This window comes from Cibotium barometz, chromosome 3 (assembly GCF_041138505.1).
Source record: "Cibotium barometz isolate CiBa-2024 chromosome 3, ASM4113850v1, whole genome shotgun sequence".
NCBI classification, from domain to species: Eukaryota; Viridiplantae; Streptophyta; class Polypodiopsida; order Cyatheales; family Cibotiaceae; genus Cibotium; species Cibotium barometz.
The window spans coordinates 6531957-6551646 of record NC_141048.1 but is presented as its reverse complement, the minus strand read 5'-3'; the positions used below and the strand labels follow the sequence as shown (position 1 = coordinate 6551646).

The following is a 19690-nucleotide window of genomic DNA, read 5'->3' as shown; positions in this document are numbered from 1 at the left end:
CCAGAACAATTTTGTTGAAGGAAAAAAAAAATCCCCGTATCATTCGTTTTTTTTAAAATTAAAAGCTTTTCATTAGAAGTAAAGAAAGTATCATTGAAAAAAAAGTGAAAGAGTTAAAAAGAAAAAGGGGAAAAGAAGAAAAATATTTAAAAGCATAACCACATTGTTTTCTTTTCATTGCAAGAGAAGAAAAGAAGAACAGGAAAAGAAAGAGAAGGCATTGGCAACAAAGAATGAAAAGCGAATTTTCGGTGGAAAGCAAAATCCTAATTTCACATTCACACATTCATATAGCCACATATTAGAAAACCCTCGTAATTGTTTGTATTTTAAAATTTCAAAGCATTGTAAAATTCAACCCCCTTGAGGGTCGTGAGGAAATTGTTCATCGTGGAGACATCATCGGCAAGCACACAAAGGTTTCATCAAGATCAACAAAGAAGAAGTAGCCAGATAAGATTTCCTCGCTCTTTCTTTCTTCTCATCATAAAGAGCTTCATAAATTTGTTTTGTAAATCTAACACTTGCACACCAAATCCAATAGACAAAGCGTATTTCACACTACATTTTGCTTCCATTGTTATCGTAGTATTCTCTCGATATTTTGTCATTTGTCAGAAGAGTTCATAGCACACGTTTGTATTTACTAGTGTCTTCTCCATTGAGGTATTAGGAGAGTGTAGCATTATTCCTTGTTGGATATCTGGAGGGGTTGTCAGTTTTGTCCCCTTTGCTTCGCTTGTCCAGATATTTCCCAAACAGTGGCACGCCCGGTGGGACCTTGACTTAGTCTTGGTTCCGCGACACGAACCTACTTAGAAAGGGGACTTATGCAAAGTGCCAAAGATTGGCAAGAAAGCTTGAGGGAGAGTGACCGAGCTAAGAGATACCATAAAAGGGAGAAAGCCAAGCAACACAGTTCACCTCCTTCACCATTCTCGGGGGGGAGTTCACCTAGAATAGTAATTTCGCAACCAATCCCAATTATGGCTCAACCACCACTTCCTCCTCCATTCGCCATTCAATCACCTTTGGTTTTACCACCAAATTTGGCCCGTCCTGATGCACCCCTCATCCCATTCCCCACATTCTATGGGACGCCGTTGGAGGATCTCACTGCTCATTTAAACAATTTTAAAATTGCTTGTTTGACCTCACACATCGTCGAGGAAGGGCATGTGATGAATTACTTTAGCACTACACTCAAGGGAGAGGCCTCAAATTGGTTTGCCAAACAACAACCAAACTCCATCCCAAGCTTCGCCAATTTTGAGCAAAAATTCTTGGCTGAATTTCGCAAACCTCCAAACTTCTTCGCATTTTTTGAGCAATTACGCTCATTCAAGCAAAATCACCCGCATAAGACCGTGGAACAAGCGGCCACGAGGTTCAGAAACTTTATTGATCATTACACTCCTGTTTTTAACATTGACCCACTCACCATCATGGACTCGTTTCTACGAGGCGTACACCCTAGCGTCCAAATTTTGGTTAGAGCTCAAGCTCCAAATGACTTGAATACGGCCATCACTTTTGCTATTAATGTGGAGAGTTCTTATCGATGTGTTTATGAGCCACAACAGGCCACGACTCCATCTCCCTCGTATTATCCATGGCTAGCACCACATACTCCCGTTTTGCCCTCCCCACAACAACCTTGGCCAACCTCATCGTATGTGCCTCAACTTCAACCAACTCAACCATTCCAATTCCCACCTACTATACCACCTCACCTTCAAGTGACCTCACCACCTCTTTTGCCTTTAGCACCCCCACCTTCTTCTAGCATAGTGGCTCCCCTAACCTCTTCACAAAATCAGGTTCTTGCCCCTCATGCTCCATCACCGTATGTGACTTACCCTGATTCTACTTCTACCACTCCAACCCTAGCAAATCACAAGGGAGGGGATGGGTATGAAAGCACCGCATCTAGTATAGGAGATTTGAAAAAACATGATGACAAATTACATGAACCAACTTAATGAAAATGTGAAGGCAGTGACTCTTGATGTGAATTTTTTAAAGCGCCAACAAAACTTATTGTCTGCACGTCGCCCTGAGCCTAACCCCACCAACATGGTGTGTTGGGCTTGTCATGTACCCGGCCATCTTTCCAAAGATTGCCCCTCTTTTATTTGCACTTATGAGAAATGTTTGGGTAGGGGGCACACAGAGGATATGCGTTACATGAAGATGCGCCATTTGATGAATAGGAGCACCACTTTGCCACCCCCCGGCCCCATTAATCATCGTATTGGTGCCGAGAAACCCCCGGGCCCTAGTTGGACACCTCTTCAGAGGGGGTCTCCTAGTTCTCCAGCAGTTGCTTCGTCTAGTGCACCACCTACCACTACTGAGAATCCTTCAATTAATATGATTGAATTAGATTCATCACCCGTGCGAGCCATCACACGAAAGGGGAAAGAAAAGATTGTTGATGAGGAGAGAGATCCCGAACCTGTTGTTGCTACCCACCCACCCACCCATGTCGCTGTTCCTGTTGCTGACTCTTTACCTCGACCTCGCCACAGTGGTCCACGCCCTACTCCAAGTAAGTTGTTTTCCCCCATTCTTTCTTTTGACCTTGTTTCTGCTCTTAATCGAGTAGAGCTGACCATGTCCCTTCCACAATACCTTCTCACTTCTCCTTCTAGCCGAGCCCTTTTGAGGAGGTACTGCAGAGCTTTGAGTTCTTCCCAGGGGGTGAGTCCTAATCTTCCTGTTGTTCAGAAAGTGGATTCCCTGCTTGCTGAGCGTGAGTGTCCTCGAGTGGAGTGCATGATCCACCAACTAGTGATTAAACATGCTATTGTTGACGGAGGATCGGGCGTGAATGTTTTGAGTTATTCTACCTTTTCCAAGCTAGGGTTATCTTTCAATGGAGTTCCTACTAGTAGTTTGCATATGGGTGATCATCGACCTAAGGGTTTCATCCAGGGCTTGCCCCAGGGCTTGCCAATCACTGTCGCTGGGCATATGGTGGAGATTGATTGTTATGTTTTGCGGCTTAGTCCAGGACCTGGCCAGTACCAGCTTCTTTTAGGGCGACCTTGGATATGGAAGACTGATTGTGTTATTGACATTCCTAGAGGGCGGTTGCTTCTTGGTAGGGGATCTTCCCGAGTGGTTCTTCTGGCATACCCTTCTTCTGTTGTGAGCCCTGGGGTTACTACTGATGTTGAGAGTGATGGGGACGATGATCGGAGTTCTACTTCTTCATGTACACCGAGCTCTTATTGCATTTACCCTGATTCTGTTGAGATTACCCTTGATGATGATGAGGAGACTCCACCTTTGGCCAGAGAGGAGGATACTGTGAGAGTTCCTGTAAAGAGGGATGAGAAAGTAGGAGTTGGGTAGTTTGCTAAGGGTTTTCAAGTCATCCCATCCTTCCACTTTTGCTTCTCTTATTCTATCGATGACCCATCGATTGATTCACTTGTCAGCTGTTACCTTTCTTACTATAGATCCCACCCATTTGCTCATGATCCTGTAGCCCAATGGAGAAGGCACTAGTCTAACCGGAAATTCTGGGTTCACGCTAGCCAGCTAGCTTTCCCCGCAGGACACCACTGTTGCATTTTTTTTCCGCCCTATCCTTCACGTCATATCCTCACTTGTGTTTCACGCGCACAACATTTTTTTTGCAAGAAGAAACCTTTGTCGAGGCACCGCAATCAAGGATGTGTGGGTTGAATAGGGGCTTGGCCCATTTAAAATATTAAAGGCTTTATAATCTTAATGTAACCTTAGTGGATATGAACTTAAAAGCTTTAAACTTTAGTGGATCGCCATGCAGCCATGAATCGAAACGCCAGCACCATGCATCGATTCGAAACATCGTTCCCAGCCACCGCCCGCGTGCGTCTGTTGAAAGGAGAGGAAGTACCACCATTACCTTGGCCGGCCTTCTGTGCTGTGAGCTTTAGTGACTGTTAAAAAAAAAAAACTAATCCTCGGTGCTGTGAGCATAGAAGCGAAGCAGCCCATACTAGTCCCCGTTGCTGCCTATGCGCTGTGAGCAGAGGCAGGAAAAAGAAACCCTTGCTAACTATTGCGGTCGCTGGCCCCTGTGCTGTGAGCAAAAAGAAAAGAAGTGAACAGTCGCGTTGAGACTGTAGAGAGAGAGGTCGCCATCATTATTGCCGCCGGCCTCTGTGCTGTGAGCTTTGTCAGTTGTAGAGAGACTATGTAAAAGAACTGTAATCAGGCGTGTAGAGATTGTGAAGAAAGGAACGAATCGTCGCTGCCCCAGTGCATTGATCTGTCGTACAGTAGTTGTGAAAGAGGAGGCGACAGAGTCCTACGCGCTCCCTCATACGAAAAAGGAAAGAAGAAGCGACCCAAAACGTCCCGATCGCAGAGTGAAAACGCCGCCTGGATCGCACCGATCCAGAACAATTTTGTTGAAGGAAAAAAAAATCACAAGGGAGGGGATGGGTATGAAAGCACCACATCTAGTATAGGAGATTTGAAAAAACATGATGACAAATTACATGAACCAACTTAATGAAAATGTGAAGGCAGTGACTCTTGATGTGAATTTTTTAAAGCGCCAACAAAACTTATTGTCTGCACGTCGCCCTAAGCCTAACCCCACCAACATGGTGTGTCGGGCTTGTCATGTACCCGGCCATCTTTCCAAAGATTGCCCCTCTGTTATTTGCACTTATGAGAAATGTTTGGGTAGGGGGCACACAGAGGATATGTGTTACATGAAGATGCGCCATTTGATGAATAGGAGCACCACTTTGCCACCCCCCGGCCCCATTAATCATCGTATTGGTGCCGAGAGACCCCCGGGCCCTAGTTGGACACCTCTTCAGAGGGGGTCTCCTAGTTCTCCAGTAGTTGCTTCGTCTAGTGCACCACCTACCACTACTGAGAATCCTTCAATTAATATGATTGAATTAGATTCATCACCCGTGCGAGCCATCACACGAAAGGGGAAAGAAAAGATTGTTGATGAGGAGAGAGATCCCGAACCTGTTGTTGCTACCCACCCACCCACCCATGTCGCTGTTCCTGTTGCTGACTCTTTACCTCGACCTCGCCACACTCGTCCACGCCCTACTCCAAGTAAGTTGTTTTCCCCCATTCTTTCTTTTGACCTTGTTTTTGCTCTTAATCGAGTAGAGCTCACCATGTCCCTTCCACAATACCTTCTCACTTCTCCTTCTAGCCGAGCCCTTTTGAGGAGGTACTGCAGAGCTTTGAGTTCTTCCCAGGGGGTGGGTCCTAATCTTCCTGTTGTTCAGAAAGTGGATTCCCTTCTTGCTGAGCGTGAGTGTCCTCGAGTGGAGTGCATGATCCACCAACTAGTGATTCCACATGCTATTGTTGACGGAGGATCGGGCGTGAATGTTTTGAGTTATTCTACCTTTTCCAAGCTAGGGTTATCTTTCAATGGAGTTCCTACTAGTAGTTTGCATATGGGTGATCATCGACCTGAGGGTTTCATCCAAGGCTTGCCCCAGGGCTTGCCAATCAATGTCGTTTGGCATATGGTGGAGATTGATTGTTGTGTTTTGCGGCTTAGTCTAGGACCTGGCCAGTACCAGCTTCTTTTAGGGCGACCTTGGATATGGAAGACTGATTGTGTTATTGACATTCCTAGAGGGCGGTTGCTTCTTGGTAGGGGATCTTCCCGAGTGGTTCTTCTGGCATACCCTTCTTCTGTTGTGAGCCTTGGGGTCACGACTGATGTTGAGAGTGATGGGGACGATAAACGGAGTTCTACTTCTTCATGTACACCGAGCTCTTATTGCATTTACCCTGATTCTGTTGAGATTACCCTTGATGATGAGGAGACTCCGCCTTTGGCCAGAGAGGAGGATACTGTGAGAGTTCCTATAAAGAGGGATGAGAAAGTAGGAGTTGGGTAGTTTGCTAAGGGTTTTCAAGTCATCCCATCCTTCCACTTTTGCTTCTCTTATTCTATCGATGACCCGTCGATTGATTCACTTGTCAGCTGTTACCTTTCTTACTATAGATCCCACCCATTTGCTCATGATCCTGTAGCCCAATGGAGAAGGCACTAGTCTAACCGGAAATTCTGGGTTCACACTAGCCAGCTAGCTTTCCCCGCAGGACACCACTGTTGCATTTTTTTTCCGCCCTATCCTTCACGTCATATCCTCACTTGTGTTTCACGCGCACAACATTCTTTTTGCAAGAAGAAACCTTTGTCGAGGCACCGCAATCAAGGATGTGTGGGTTGAATAGGGGCTTGGCCCATTTAAAATATTAAAGGCTTTATAATCTTAATGTAACCTTAGTGGATATGAACTTAAAAGGTTTAAACTTTAGTGGATCGCCATGCAGCCATGAATTGAAACGCCAGCGCCATGCATCGATTCGAAACGTCGTTCCCAGCCACCGCCCGCGTGCGTCTGTTGAAAGGAGAGGAAGTACCACCATTACCTTGGCCGGCCTTCTGTGCTGTGAGCTTTAGTGACTGTTAAAAAAAAAAAACTAATCCTCGGTGCTGTGAGCATAGAAGCGAAGCAGCCCATACTAGTCCCCGTTGCTGCCTATGCGCTGTGAGCAGAGGTAGGAAAAAGAAACCCTTGCTAACTGTTGCGGTCGCCGGCCCCTGTGCTGTGAGCAAAAAGAAAAGAAGTGAACAGTCGCGTTGAGACTGTAGAGAGAGAGGTCGCCATCATTATTGCCGCCGGCCTCTGTGCTGTGAGCTTTGTCAGTTGTAGAGAGACTATGTAAAAGAACTGTAATCAGGCGTGTAGAGATTGTGAAGAAAGGAACGAATCGTCGCTGCCAGCGCATTAATCTGTCGTACAGTAGTTGGGAAAGAGGAGGCGACAGAGTCCTACGCGCTCCCTCATACGAAAAAGGAAAGAAGAAGCGACCCAAAACGCCGCCCGGATCGCAGAGTGAAAACGCCGCCTGGATCGCAGCGATCCAGAACAATTTTGTTGAAGGAAAAAAAAAATCCTCGTATCATTCGTTTTTTTTTTAAATTAAAAGCTTTTCATTAGAAGTAAAGAAAGTATCATTGAAAAAAAAGTGAAAGAGTTAAAAAGAAAAAGGGGAAAAGAAGAAAAATATTTAAAAGCATAACCACATTGTTTTCTTTTCATTGCAAGAGAAGAAAAGAAGAACAGGAAAAGAAAGAGAAGGCATTGGCAACAAAGAATCAAAAGCGAATTTTCGGTGGAAAGCAAAATCCTAATTTCACATTCACACATTCATATAGCCACATATTAGAAAACCCTCGTAATTGTTTGTATTTTAAAATTTCAAAGCATTGTAAAATTCAACCCCCTTGAGGGTCGTGAGGAAATTGTTCATCGTGGAGACATCATCGGCAAGCACACAAAGGTTTCATCAAGATCAACAAAGAAGAAGTAGCCAGATAAGATTTCCTCGCTCTTTCTTTCTTCTCATCATAAAGAGCTTCATAAATTTGTTTTGTAAATCTAACACTTGCACACCAAATCCAATAGACAAAGCGTATTTCACACTACATTTTGCTTCCATTGTTATCGTAGTATTCTCTCGATATTTTGTCATTTGTCAGAAGAGTTCATAGCACACGTTCGTATTTACTAGTGTCTTCTCCATTGAGGTATTAGGAGAGTGTAGCATTATTCCTTGTTGGATATCTGGAGGGGTTGTCAGTTTTGTCCCCTTTGCTTCGCTTGTCCAGATATTTCCCAAACAGTGGCACGCCCGGTGGGACCTTGACTTAGTCTTGGTTCCGCGACACGAACCTACTTAGAAAGGGGACTTATGCAAAGTGCCAAAGATTGGCAAGAAAGCTTGAGGGAGAGTGACCGAGCTAAGAGATACCATAAAAGGGAGAAAGCCAAGCAACACAGTTCACCTCCTTCACCATTCTCGGGGGGGAGTTCACCTAGAATAGTAATTTCGCAACCAATCCCAATTATGGCTCAACCACCACTTCCTCCTCCATTCGCCATTCAATCACCTTTGGTTTTACCACCAAATTTGGCCCGTCCTGATGCACCCCTCATCCCATTCCCCACATTCTATGGGACGCCGTTGGAGGATCTCACTGCTCATTTAAACAATTTTAAAATTGCTTGTTTGACCTCACACATCGTCGAGGAAGGGCATGTGATGAATTACTTTAGCACTACACTCAAGGGAGAGGCCTCAAATTGGTTTGCCAAACAACAACCAAACTCCATCCCAAGCTTCGCCAATTTTGAGCAAAAATTCTTGGCTGAATTTCGCAAACCTCCAAACTTCTTCGCATTTTTTGAGCAATTACGCTCATTCAAGCAAAATCACCCGCATAAGACCGTGGAACAAGCGGCCACGAGGTTCAGAAACTTTATTGATCATTACACTCCTGTTTTTAACATTGACCCACTCACCATCATGGACTCGTTTCTACGAGGCATACACCCTAGCGTCCAAATTTTGGTTAGAGCTCAAGCTCCAAATGACTTGAATACGGCCATCACTTTTGCTATTAATGTGGAGAGTTCTTATCGATGTGTTTATGAGCCACAACAGGCCACGACTCCATCTCCCTCGTATTATCCATGGCTAGCACCACATACTCCAGTTTTGCCCTCCCCACAACAACCTTGGCCAACCTCATCGTATGTGCCTCAACTTCAACCAACTCAACCATTCCAATTCCCACCTACTATACCACCTCACCTTCAAGTGACCTCACCACCTCTTTTGCCTTTAGCACCCCCACCTTCTTCTAGCATAGTGGCTCCCCTAACCTCTTCACAAAATCAGGTTCTTGCCCCTCATGCTCCATCACCGTATGTGACTTACCCTGATTCTACTTCTACCACTCCAACCCTAGCAAATCACAAGGGAGGGGATGGGTATGAAAGCACCGCATCCAGTATAGGAGATTTGAAAAAACATGATGACAAATTACATGAACCAACTTAATGAAAATGTGAAGGCAGTGACTCTTGATGTGAATTTTTTAAAGCGCCAACAAAACTTATTGTCTGCACGTCGCCCTGAGCCTAACCCCACCAACATGGTGTGTCGGGCTTGTCATGTACCCGGCCATCTTTCCAAAGATTGCCCCTCTATTATTTGCACTTATGAGAAATGTTTGGGTAGGGGGCACACAGAGGATATGCGTTACATGAAGATGCGCCATTTGATGAATAGGAGCACCACTTTGCCACCCCCCGGCCCCATTAATCATCGTATTGGTGCCGAGAAACCCCCGGGCCCTAGTTGGACACCTCTTCAGAGGGGGTCTCCTAGTTCTCCAGCAGTTGCTTCGTCTAGTGCACCACCTACCACTACTGAGAATCCTTCAATTAATATGATTGAATTAGATTCATCACCCGTGCGAGCCATCACACGAAAGGGGAAAGAAAAGATTGTTGACGAGGAGAGAGATCCCGAACCTGTTGTTGCTACCCACCCACCCACCCATGTCGCTGTTCCTATTGCTGACTCTTTACCTCGACCTCGCCACACTCGTCCACGCCCTACTCCAAGTAAGTTGTTTTCCCCCATTCTTTCTTTTGACCTTGTTTCTGCTCTTAATCGAGTAGAGCTGACCATGTCCCTTCCACAATACCTTCTCACTTCTCCTTCTAGCCGAGCCCTTTTGAGGAGGTACTGCAGAGCTTTGAGTTCTTCCCAGGGGGTGGGTCCTAATCTTCCTGTTGTTCAGAAAGTGGATTCCCTGCTTGCTGAGCGTGAGTGTCCTCGAGTGGAGTGCATGATCCACCAACTAGTGATTCCACATGCTATTGTTGACGGAGGATCGGGCGTGAATGTTTTGAGTTATTCTACCTTTTCCAAGCTGGGGTTATCTTTCAATGGAGTTCCTACTAGTAGTTTGCGTATGGGTGATCATCGACCACCAGTGAGAGCTGAGAGGGTTTCATCCAGGGCTTGCCAAATCACTGTCTCGCTGGGCATATGGTGGAGATTGATTGTTATGTTTTGCGGCTTAGTCCAGGACCTGGCCAGTACCAGCTTCTTTTAGGGCGACCTTGGATATGGAAGACTGATTGTGTTATTGACATTCCTAGAGGGCGGTTGCTTCTTGGTAGGGGATCTTCCCGAGTGGTTCTTCCGGCATACCCTTCTTCTGTTGTGAGCCTTGGGGTCACTACTGATGTTGAGAGTGATGGGGACGATGATCGGAGTTCTACTTCTTCATGTACACCGAGCTCTTATTGCATTTACCCTGATTCTGTTGAGATTACCCTTGATGATGATGAGGAGACTCCACCTTTGGCCAGAGAGGAGGATACTGTGAGAGTTCCTATAAAGAGGGATGAGAAAGTAGGAGTTGGGTAGTTTGCTAAGGGTTTTCAAGTCATCCCATCCTTCCACTTTTGCTTCTCTTATTCTATCGATGACCCGTCGATTGATTCACTTGTCAGCTGTTACCTTTCTCACTATAGATCCCACCCATTTGCTCATGATCCTGTAGCCCAATGGAGAAGGCACTAGTCTAACCGGAAATTCTGGGTTCACACTAGCCTGCTAGCTTTCCCCGCAGGACGCCACTGTTGCATTTTTTTTCCGCCCTATCCTTCACGTCATATCCTCACTTGTGTTTCACGCGCACAACATTTTTTTTGCAAGAAGAAACCTTTGTCGAGGTACCGCAATCAAGGATGTGTGGGTTGAATAGGGGCTTGGCCCATTTAAAATATTAAAGGCTTTATAATCTTAATGTAACCTTAGTGGATATGAACTTAAAAGGTTTAAACTTTAGTGGATCGCCATGCAGCCATGAATCGAAACGCCAGCGCCATGCATCGATTCGAAACGTCGTTCCCAGCCACCGCCCGCGTGCGTTTGTTGAAAGGAGAGGAAGTACCACCATTACCTTGGCCGGCCTTCTGTGCTGTGAGCTTTAGTGACTGTATAAAAAAAAAAAACTAATCCTCGGTGCTGTGAGCATAGAAGCGAAGCAGCCCATACTAGTCCCCGTTGCTGCCTATGCGCTGTGAGCAGAGGCAGGAAAAAGAAACCCTTGCTAACTGTTGCGGTTGCCGGCCCCTGTGCTGTGAGCAAAAAGAAAAGAAGTGAACAGTCGCGTTGAGACTGTAGAGGGAGAGGTCGCCATCATTATTGCCGCCGGCCTCTGTGCTGTGAGCTTTGTCAGTTGTAGAGAGACTATGTAAAAGAACTGTAATCAGGCGTGTGGAGATTGTGAAGAAAGGAACGAATCGTCGCTGCCAGCGCATTGATCTGTCGTATAGTAGTTGTGAAAGAGGAGGCGACAGAGTCCTACGCGCTCCCTCATACGAAAAAGGAAAGAAGAAGCGACCCAAAACGTCCGGATCGCAGAGTGGAAACGCCGCCTGGATCGCAGCGATCCAGAACAATTTTGTTGAAGGAAAAAAAAATCCCCGTATCATTCGTTTTTTTTTAAATTAAAAGCTTTTCATTAGAAGTAAAGAAAGTATCATTGAAAAAAAAGTGAAAGAGTTAAAAAGAAAAAGGGGAAAAGAAGAAAAATATTTAAAAGCATAACCACATTGTTTTCTTTTCATTGCAAGAGAAGAAAAGAAGAACAGGAAAAGAAAGAGAAGGCATTGGCAACAAAGAATCAAAAGCGAATTTTCGGTGGAAAGCAAAATCCTAATTTCACATTCACACATTCATATAGCCACATATTAGAAAACCCTCGTAATTGTTTGTATTTTAAAATTTCAAAGCATTGTAAAATTCAACCCCCTTGAGGGTCGTGAGGAAATTGTTCATCGTGGAGACATCATCGGCAAGCACACAAAGGTTTCATCAAGATCAACAAAGAAGAAGTAGCCAGATAAGATTTCCTCGCTCTTTCTTTCTTCTCATCATAAAGAGCTTCATAAATTTGTTTTGTAAATCAAACACTTGCACACCAAATCCAATAGACAAAGCGTATTTCACACTACATTTTGCTTCCATTGTTATCATAGTATTCTCCCGATATTTTGTCATTTGTCAGAAGAGTTCATAGCACACGTTCGTATTTACTAGTGTCTTCTCCATTGAGGTATTAGGAGAGTGTAGTATTATTCCTTGTTGGATATCTGGAGGGGTTGTCAGTTTTGTCCCCTTTGCTTTGCTTGTCCAGATATTTCCCAAACACATGGTTTTGTGTATACCTGCCCTGAGGCATCCTTCCATCCAATCCTTTAGGTCGTTCCATAAGCTTGGGATTCTTTGAAGTAAAGTGCTGATAGTAGGGACTTGGACTTGAGAAGAGAGGAAGGAATAGAGACCTACAATGTCTTTTGGATTTGGGGCTATCTCATGAGAAAGGTTAGTTTGGCTCATCCTTAGGCTCTTTTGTGTATTAAGGGATGGGAAGAGGGATTTTCATGTTTGTTCCTCTAAGATGTTCACCCACTAGGTTTCTAAGATATTAAACCACCCTATCTCTTTGCTGGGCAGTAGCTATTGTAGTGGAAGATGTTGCCTTCTTTTTGCCTTTGTGAGGCGGTTGGTATGGAATCTCTCTTGGATACACTTGAGCGTCCTTAGCAGGTCTCAAGTTTGAGATCGATGGGCGTGGCTCAAGGTATGCGGTAGGAGGGTCATCTTCCAATTACGCTTGGCATTCTCTGACCAACTCTTGGGTTGCTAGGAGTAGGCAGTTGGTGGGTGTCAATGGGTTTCTTTGGCCTGGGCAACAAGACATAGCAAATCTTCTTCTTCAGATGAAGAAGTCAAAGGATGAGTTGTTGTGCCATCTTCTAAACCACTTTTGATAACTACTCGGCTCTCAATCTTGCCAATTTGCTTCAAAAAACTGAGTGGAACAAACATTTGCTTCTTGTGAGAAGCAACAAGCATTCGCTTACAAATTCAGAGGTCAGAGAAAAAGACGTAGGCATGGCAGATGTGGAACGCCTAGGGTAGTTACAATTAAGAGCAGCAAGAACGGGCCTTTGCTTTGCAAATGAGAAGGGAAATGGACGTGGCTTTTACGGAATGGCCATGGCACTGCCAGAACTAGAAATTTTCATAATTTAAATGGCTGTAGGTCTGACAATACAAAATCCCCCTAGATTGAATGCACCTCAATGCAAATTATGCCCAGTTAAGTGTATTTATTCTATTTTTAATGCCTCTGCCACTTCTAGGCAGGAGATCTTACCAGATATGGACTATAGATGGAAGGAAAGGACATGGCAGATTTGCCATGGCCGTGGCCTGATAAGCAAATGGAAGTTCGCTTCTTAGAGCAGCTTGGCAAAATGCAGTGTGGATGTATGAATGAGGATGTGAAAATGGATATATGCATGAAGATGTGGATGTATGGATGTGAATGTGAATGTGGATGTGGATGTGGATGTATGGATGTAGATACGGATGTGGATGTATGTATGTGGATGTGGATGTATGAATGTGGATGTGGATGTATGGATGTAGATACGGATGTGAATGTATGTATGTGGATGTGGATGTATGAATGCGGATGTGAAAATGGATGTATGCATGAAGATGTGGATGTATGGATGTGAATGTGGATGTGGATGTGGATGTATGGATGTAGATACGGATGTGGATGTATGCATGTGGATGTGGATGTATGAATGAGGATGTGAAAATGGATGTATGCATGAAGATGTGGATGTATGGATGTGAATGTGGATGTGGATGTGGATGTGGATGTATGGATGTAGATATGGATGTAGATGTATGTATGTGGATGTGGATGTATGAATGAGGATGTGAAAATGGATGTATGCATGAAGATGTGGATGTATGGATGTGAATGTGGATGTGGATGTGGATGTATGGATGTAGATACAGATGTAGATGTATGTATGTGGATGTGGATGTATGAATGAGGATGTGAAAATGGATGTATGTATGTAGATGTATGTATGTAGATGTGGATGTGGATGTGGATGTGGATGTATGGTTGTGAATATGGATGTGTATGCATGAATGCAGATATGGGATTGGATGTATGATGTGGATGTACGAACATGGATGTGTAAGTAGAATAATGAATGTGAATGTGTATGTGAAATAATGTGTCATCGATATGAGTGAATGGATGAGAATGAGTACACATATGAATGGAATGTGGAATAAGTAATGTAAACTGAGGAGGGATAATGTGGAAAGACGAGAGTTCAATATAGAAACTGTATTGTGATCTGTTTGTAAATGACTGTTTTATGTCAAGAATGCAAGGAAAGCATTTTGACCATCTTGTGATTAAGGTCGTGGAGACCTAACTGATAAAGTTGCAATTGCTGACGGAGAGTCAATGGAGGACGTCTCGCGCAGCCTCGGTTCGATTTAAATGGTGAGCTTCCGATATGGTGGATGAGGGACCAAGGAAGCGGCCTATGAGTGAAGTGCTAGGTGACCTGCGAAGGATCCTAGAGGGTGCTGACCATAAGGTGCTCGAGCTCTGGGTCACCGAAGATACCCACACGTGCGTCGTGGAAGATATTGGAACAAGGAGTAAGAGTTGTTTTCTGAAACCGGGCATGGATCTAGCTGATTGACCTTGCGGGTCCTCAACGGATGAGTCCATGGCTCTCTTATATGGATCTGTTGATTGATCTTATTGATCTTCAACGAAAATTCCATCTTGATTTTTATAAGTGAAAATATTGTCGGGTACTATGAGCTAGGAACTATTGAAAAGGCCCCTGAGTGAACAGGTGATGAGCGTTCTGGTTGCCAATGATGCCATAAGTACACTGATTAATGAATGATTGAAAATATGGATTCAACCAAAGATTTTGAGGATTGTCATCAGTGACATAATGGTTTTATTAAAGGATTAAAGTTAGCTGATGCTGAGAAAAAGACAATTTCATATTGGGTGAGTAAGTGGTATGACTAGTTTTATGTTTGCATGAACTTCCGGCTAGGGAGCCTGGGAACTCTTTTCCATGGTACCCGGGACAAAACCTAACCAAATTCCTAATTGGATCCCATCACTACAGTTGTTGGGTGGTTGGCTAACCCATGGTACTGGATGGGGTTAGGCTGGACTGATGGATCCGTAAATCGAGACTTAATTTCTGTTATTTACGATAGATGTTCAAAGTAAATCTCGGATAGTAATTGTTCTATGGATAGGAATCAACGGCTGTGCCTCTTGATGGGGAAAAAAGCATTGATCCCAATGATCCAAGTGCAAGTTTCTTCCTTAATCTGACCGAGTATCTTTATAGGTGCAGTCAGATCAGTTTGATCAGTAATGGTCTTGACTACGTTAGAGTAAAAAGTTATCCTGGTGGAATCGCCCGTTGCTTTCCGGGTAAAGGAAGTTTTTTCTGGGTTCAGTTTTGAAAAAACCGACAGATTAGTCTCTTGTTTGGATATCCGTGGACAAGGCCCCGAGTGTGGGACCCTGCCCCGCGCAAGAAGTGCTACTTCCACTGCTAGCACCCCGAATCCATTGCGTGGTAGGGACAGAGATCTCACAGTTGGTATCAGAGCAAATTGGCTAATAAAGATCAACCGAGAAGCCAAATATGTCAAAAACTTATCAAGAAGCACAAAAAGGTTGTAATTGTGTGAAAATTATACAGTTTGATATTCAAACTGAAATTCGTAAATTAGTAATTGGGTCTTCAAATGGAAGTACCGCAATTGTATGGAATCCCTGACTTGCTTGAGGCCTAGACATGATGGTATTTACCTTATAGTTCCAAGAACCATGACTACTTGTATATACTAAGGGTATAACTGCAGCTCTTCCGACAGTATATACGAGTAAATCTAAGACTTGAAATTATAAGCATTAATGCTATCCAAATGATGATTTCGAATGTGGTTGATATGATTTTTAATTCTGTTTGAGAACTGATGAATTGATTTGAATTCTGATTGAAAAATGATGATTTTTGAAATTTAGTTAAAATATAATAACCTGAGCGAAACCACAATGAGGATGAATGGGACGAGTCCCTATAAGATGATATTCATAACTAGATTGATGATAATGATTTCAGCAAATCACTATGAGATTAGTGGATTATGCTGTCAAATTGCTACTGTTAACACTTGACACGGTAGATCAAGTTAAGGAATGACAAATTGAGAACTCGCTTGACTGAAATTCCCGTGGTCAGAAAGAAATTTTTCGATCTAATCGACCATTATCGTGTTAAAGATATGAATGATATGATCTGAATGAATTGTTATTTAATGATGAGTTCTATATAAGGGATATTTATCCCAGTATTCTATTGGATTGACCAGAATATAAGGAACCCTAGAATAAATTGGATCTTAAGAAAAAGAGTTGTCCTCTACTTTGCGAGATGAGGACATCTTGCATTTTTTTAAGTGGGATAGAATGTAAGATTCCTCCCCCAGCCTTCGAGATATATAGGAGTAAGAACCTCCCTTTCTGATCTTATAATTATTCCCTCTCTAAAATAAAAGAAAGATTCTGTTTAAGAACGAAGACCCTTTCCCCAGAATACTTTCTCAAGAGCCCCACCTATTTTAAGGATTCAGAACGATGAGTTCAGAAGAACACCATATTAGTGAATTTGGGAATCTCCCAATTCCCATTTTTTAACACTAAAAAAGGAGGACATGGATAACATATTTGTAAGTTTCTCAAAACCCTATCATGTGACCTATCATTGGAAAGCGCTTGAAAAATGGGATCTAATAAGCCATAAAGCGCTCATTTTGGATTCATGGTGTTCAAGTTATGGGAAATCCAAAGTTTTGACCATGTGTCCCAAAGTCTTGGGAAATTCCCATATTCCCCAATATGGTGTTGAAGTGAGAACCGGTGTTTTGGATGCCAAGGTTTTGGTCATCAGTTAAAGGACTTCCCGACTCCTGCCATGTCAAGGGCACAGGGAAGTCAAGAACCCCAAATTCAGAGACCAATCCCTTCATACCAGTCTAATCAGGGTCTGTCTCGCCCAAGCCAGGGTAACCCTAGAAGAACTCCAGCTCATCCATCTACCTCTGTCTCGAATAACCTCAGAACTCCTTCCCAGAACTAGGGCAACCAAAGAGAAAGAATTTCACCTCAGACTGCAGCAACCAGAGCAGTCGCAATTTCAGATGTAGTAGAAGAGGAAAAAGGATAGATCTATGTTACAATTGAAAACCAAGGGCCTAACCGACAATTCTCAGTCATCCATACTCCAGCAGAGTATCAGGGTAAACCAAGTAATCGAAGATATACTTCGGTGTCATGCTGTGGCAAGAAACCCAAGAAGTGGCTAAGCTATCTACACCTAGTCCAGTTCGCCTACAATGCTTCTTATCACAGAAGTATTGGGATGAGCCCTTTTAAAGCTCTGTATGGAAGGACAAGATTGCTTAACTCCATTAACTAGGTCTGACCCATTAATTAGGGTCGTGATGTCCAGACAAATGCTTGACGACATGGAGCAACAGATGTAGGCAATTCATAAAGATATAAAAGCTACCCAGGATCAACAGAAGCAGTATGCAGATAAGAAGAGGACAGTCAGAAAATTCAAAGAAGCAGATATGGTCTTCATTCGAGTACGACCCAAAAGAAGTTCTTTATCTCTTGGGAAGTATAAGAAGTTATCTCCCAGATATTATGGGCCATATCTGAATTCAAAGAAAGTAGGTGACTTAGCCTATGAGCTTCTTCTACCTCCTCATCTCAAAGTTCATAATGTATTTCATGTAAGCCTTCTAAAGAAATATGTGCCAAGCCCAAATCATGGAAAGACGATAAAACTTCAGCGGTAAGATACACCGTCGGCTTCTAGGTTACGCTAGTTCCTTCTTTTATATAAGTCGTAACTCTTACTTGTCGCTCACAGTAATCTTACTTCCATCGATCTCCTTTCTTTCTTAATCTCTTTTATGGCTTGGCAGCAGGACTTGTTTTATCCATGATGATTTCTCACCTTCAAGATGCAAGCGAGTCTGTGAAGAACGATTTTATAGAACTGTATGAGCACTTACATTTCCCTCACTTGGGAACTTCTGTAGCACAGACCAAATGGCGGACCTATCGAGACATAACTAGGGTAACACCATGGGGTCAGCATCACTTTCGTAACAATGTCCGCTTGGCTATGGTTATCAAAGCTTTGGGTTTGGGTCTCCGATACTATTGTGTGATGAGATCAAGGCATGGTGGGTTTTTTGAGCGGATCTTCTTACTTGCGTATTTTCTTCCTCACCAGAAGATATGCCTTTATCCCATTTTTGGCTTGCCTCTTAGAGGTCCTTTTATTACGTCACCTCATACCAATGAGGTGGGTGCTGCAATAACCGGCCGAATTATTCCCATAGATGAGTTATCTTATACGTGTGCTGCTTGTGAGTGCTGCTTTTGTGACCATATGATGGATGGGCTTATTGAATTGTAAAAAGTTCTTCTATCTTTGCTGTATATGTTCCAAGAGTGTATAAAGTTGAAATCTTTGTTCTTGTCTTGAGTCTTGCTTTCTTTGAGACTTTTCTTGGTGGTTACTCTTAATTAAATTTTCTCTTAGTCTCATATTCTTGCATCTTGTGGGATTACCCCCAATTTGCGAGATGAGGGCATCTCGCATTTTTCAAGTGGGAGAGAATGTAAGATTCCTCCCCAGCCTCTCAAATGTCCAGCATCTTCCCCCTGTAATCAATCCCCTCTTCAGAAATATAAAAGATCTTGTCTCTGGCTGTTTGACATAGAGAGAGAAAATATTCTAGAGAGAGAATTCAGATTTTGAATATTTTTAGATAGAAAAATTTCTCATATTATTAAAATAAGTTCCCCTGAAACAGAAGTTCAAAAAGATTTTCAAAAGGTGCATTAGAAATTAAGTATAATCGGTTTTTATGTAATTTCTAATGGTTTTTATGTAATTTCTCTCTCTCACTCAAGAAATGGTCATACTCATGACCTATTCTCAATCCAAATGAAGCTTTTCATAAAGCTTTTTCTTAATCCAAGATTAATCTATGCTTGAGGCCAAATTAATGACTTTTTCTATGCTTTTAGTTTATGTATTTCATGAATATTGATGATTCAATCCATTATGGGTTAATGATCCAATTAGGAATCATTCTAATCATTCCCTTAATGATAAGTTTTATCTTTTAAAATAATTGAGATTTATCAGTCAATCATAGCAGCAGAGCTATGGCAAAATTTTTGTAAAAATTACACATAAAATAATTTCATTCAAAGCATGAAAAGAGGACTTCCTTCCTACCATATTCTAGGAATTATCATCCTAGATTAACTGAAAGAATTTTATTGTAATCATGGAGAAATTGATTTTTATGTTATGCATAATTGATGAATTAAGAAAAAGAGGATTTCTAGTAATCAAATTTTATGTTAAAAAGAGGTATGAGTATTCTTAAAGGGTTAATTTTCATTCTAGGCATAGAAAAATGTATACTAGAAATACTTTATTATAAAAGTGAGATTTTTACCTCATAAATGATTTTATGCATAAGTTAGATGCATAAAAGAAATTCTTTTATATTAAAAGAATGATTTTCATCATAAATAAATTGTATGCATAAATATATGCATAAAGGATATAATTTTTATATTAAAAGTGTGATTTTCATCATAAATGGATTTTATGCATAAATAAGATGCATAAGAGAAATTCTTTTATTCTAAAAGTGTAATTCCTACTAAATTGGATTTATGCATGGATAGATGCATAAAGAATTTAAATTAATCCAAAAAAATATTATTTTTACTAATTCTTATTTTATGCATAGAAAGGTGCATAAAGAATTTTATTTTTAATTCAAAAGAGTGATT

General features: G+C 42.4%; 1 pseudogene; it reads left to right on the top strand.

The window, feature by feature from the left end:
- Window positions 1-1445: 1445 nt before the first annotated feature.
- Window positions 1446-2191, top strand: LOC147639647 (uncharacterized; annotated as a pseudogene).
- Window positions 2192-19690: the final 17499 nt, after the last annotated feature.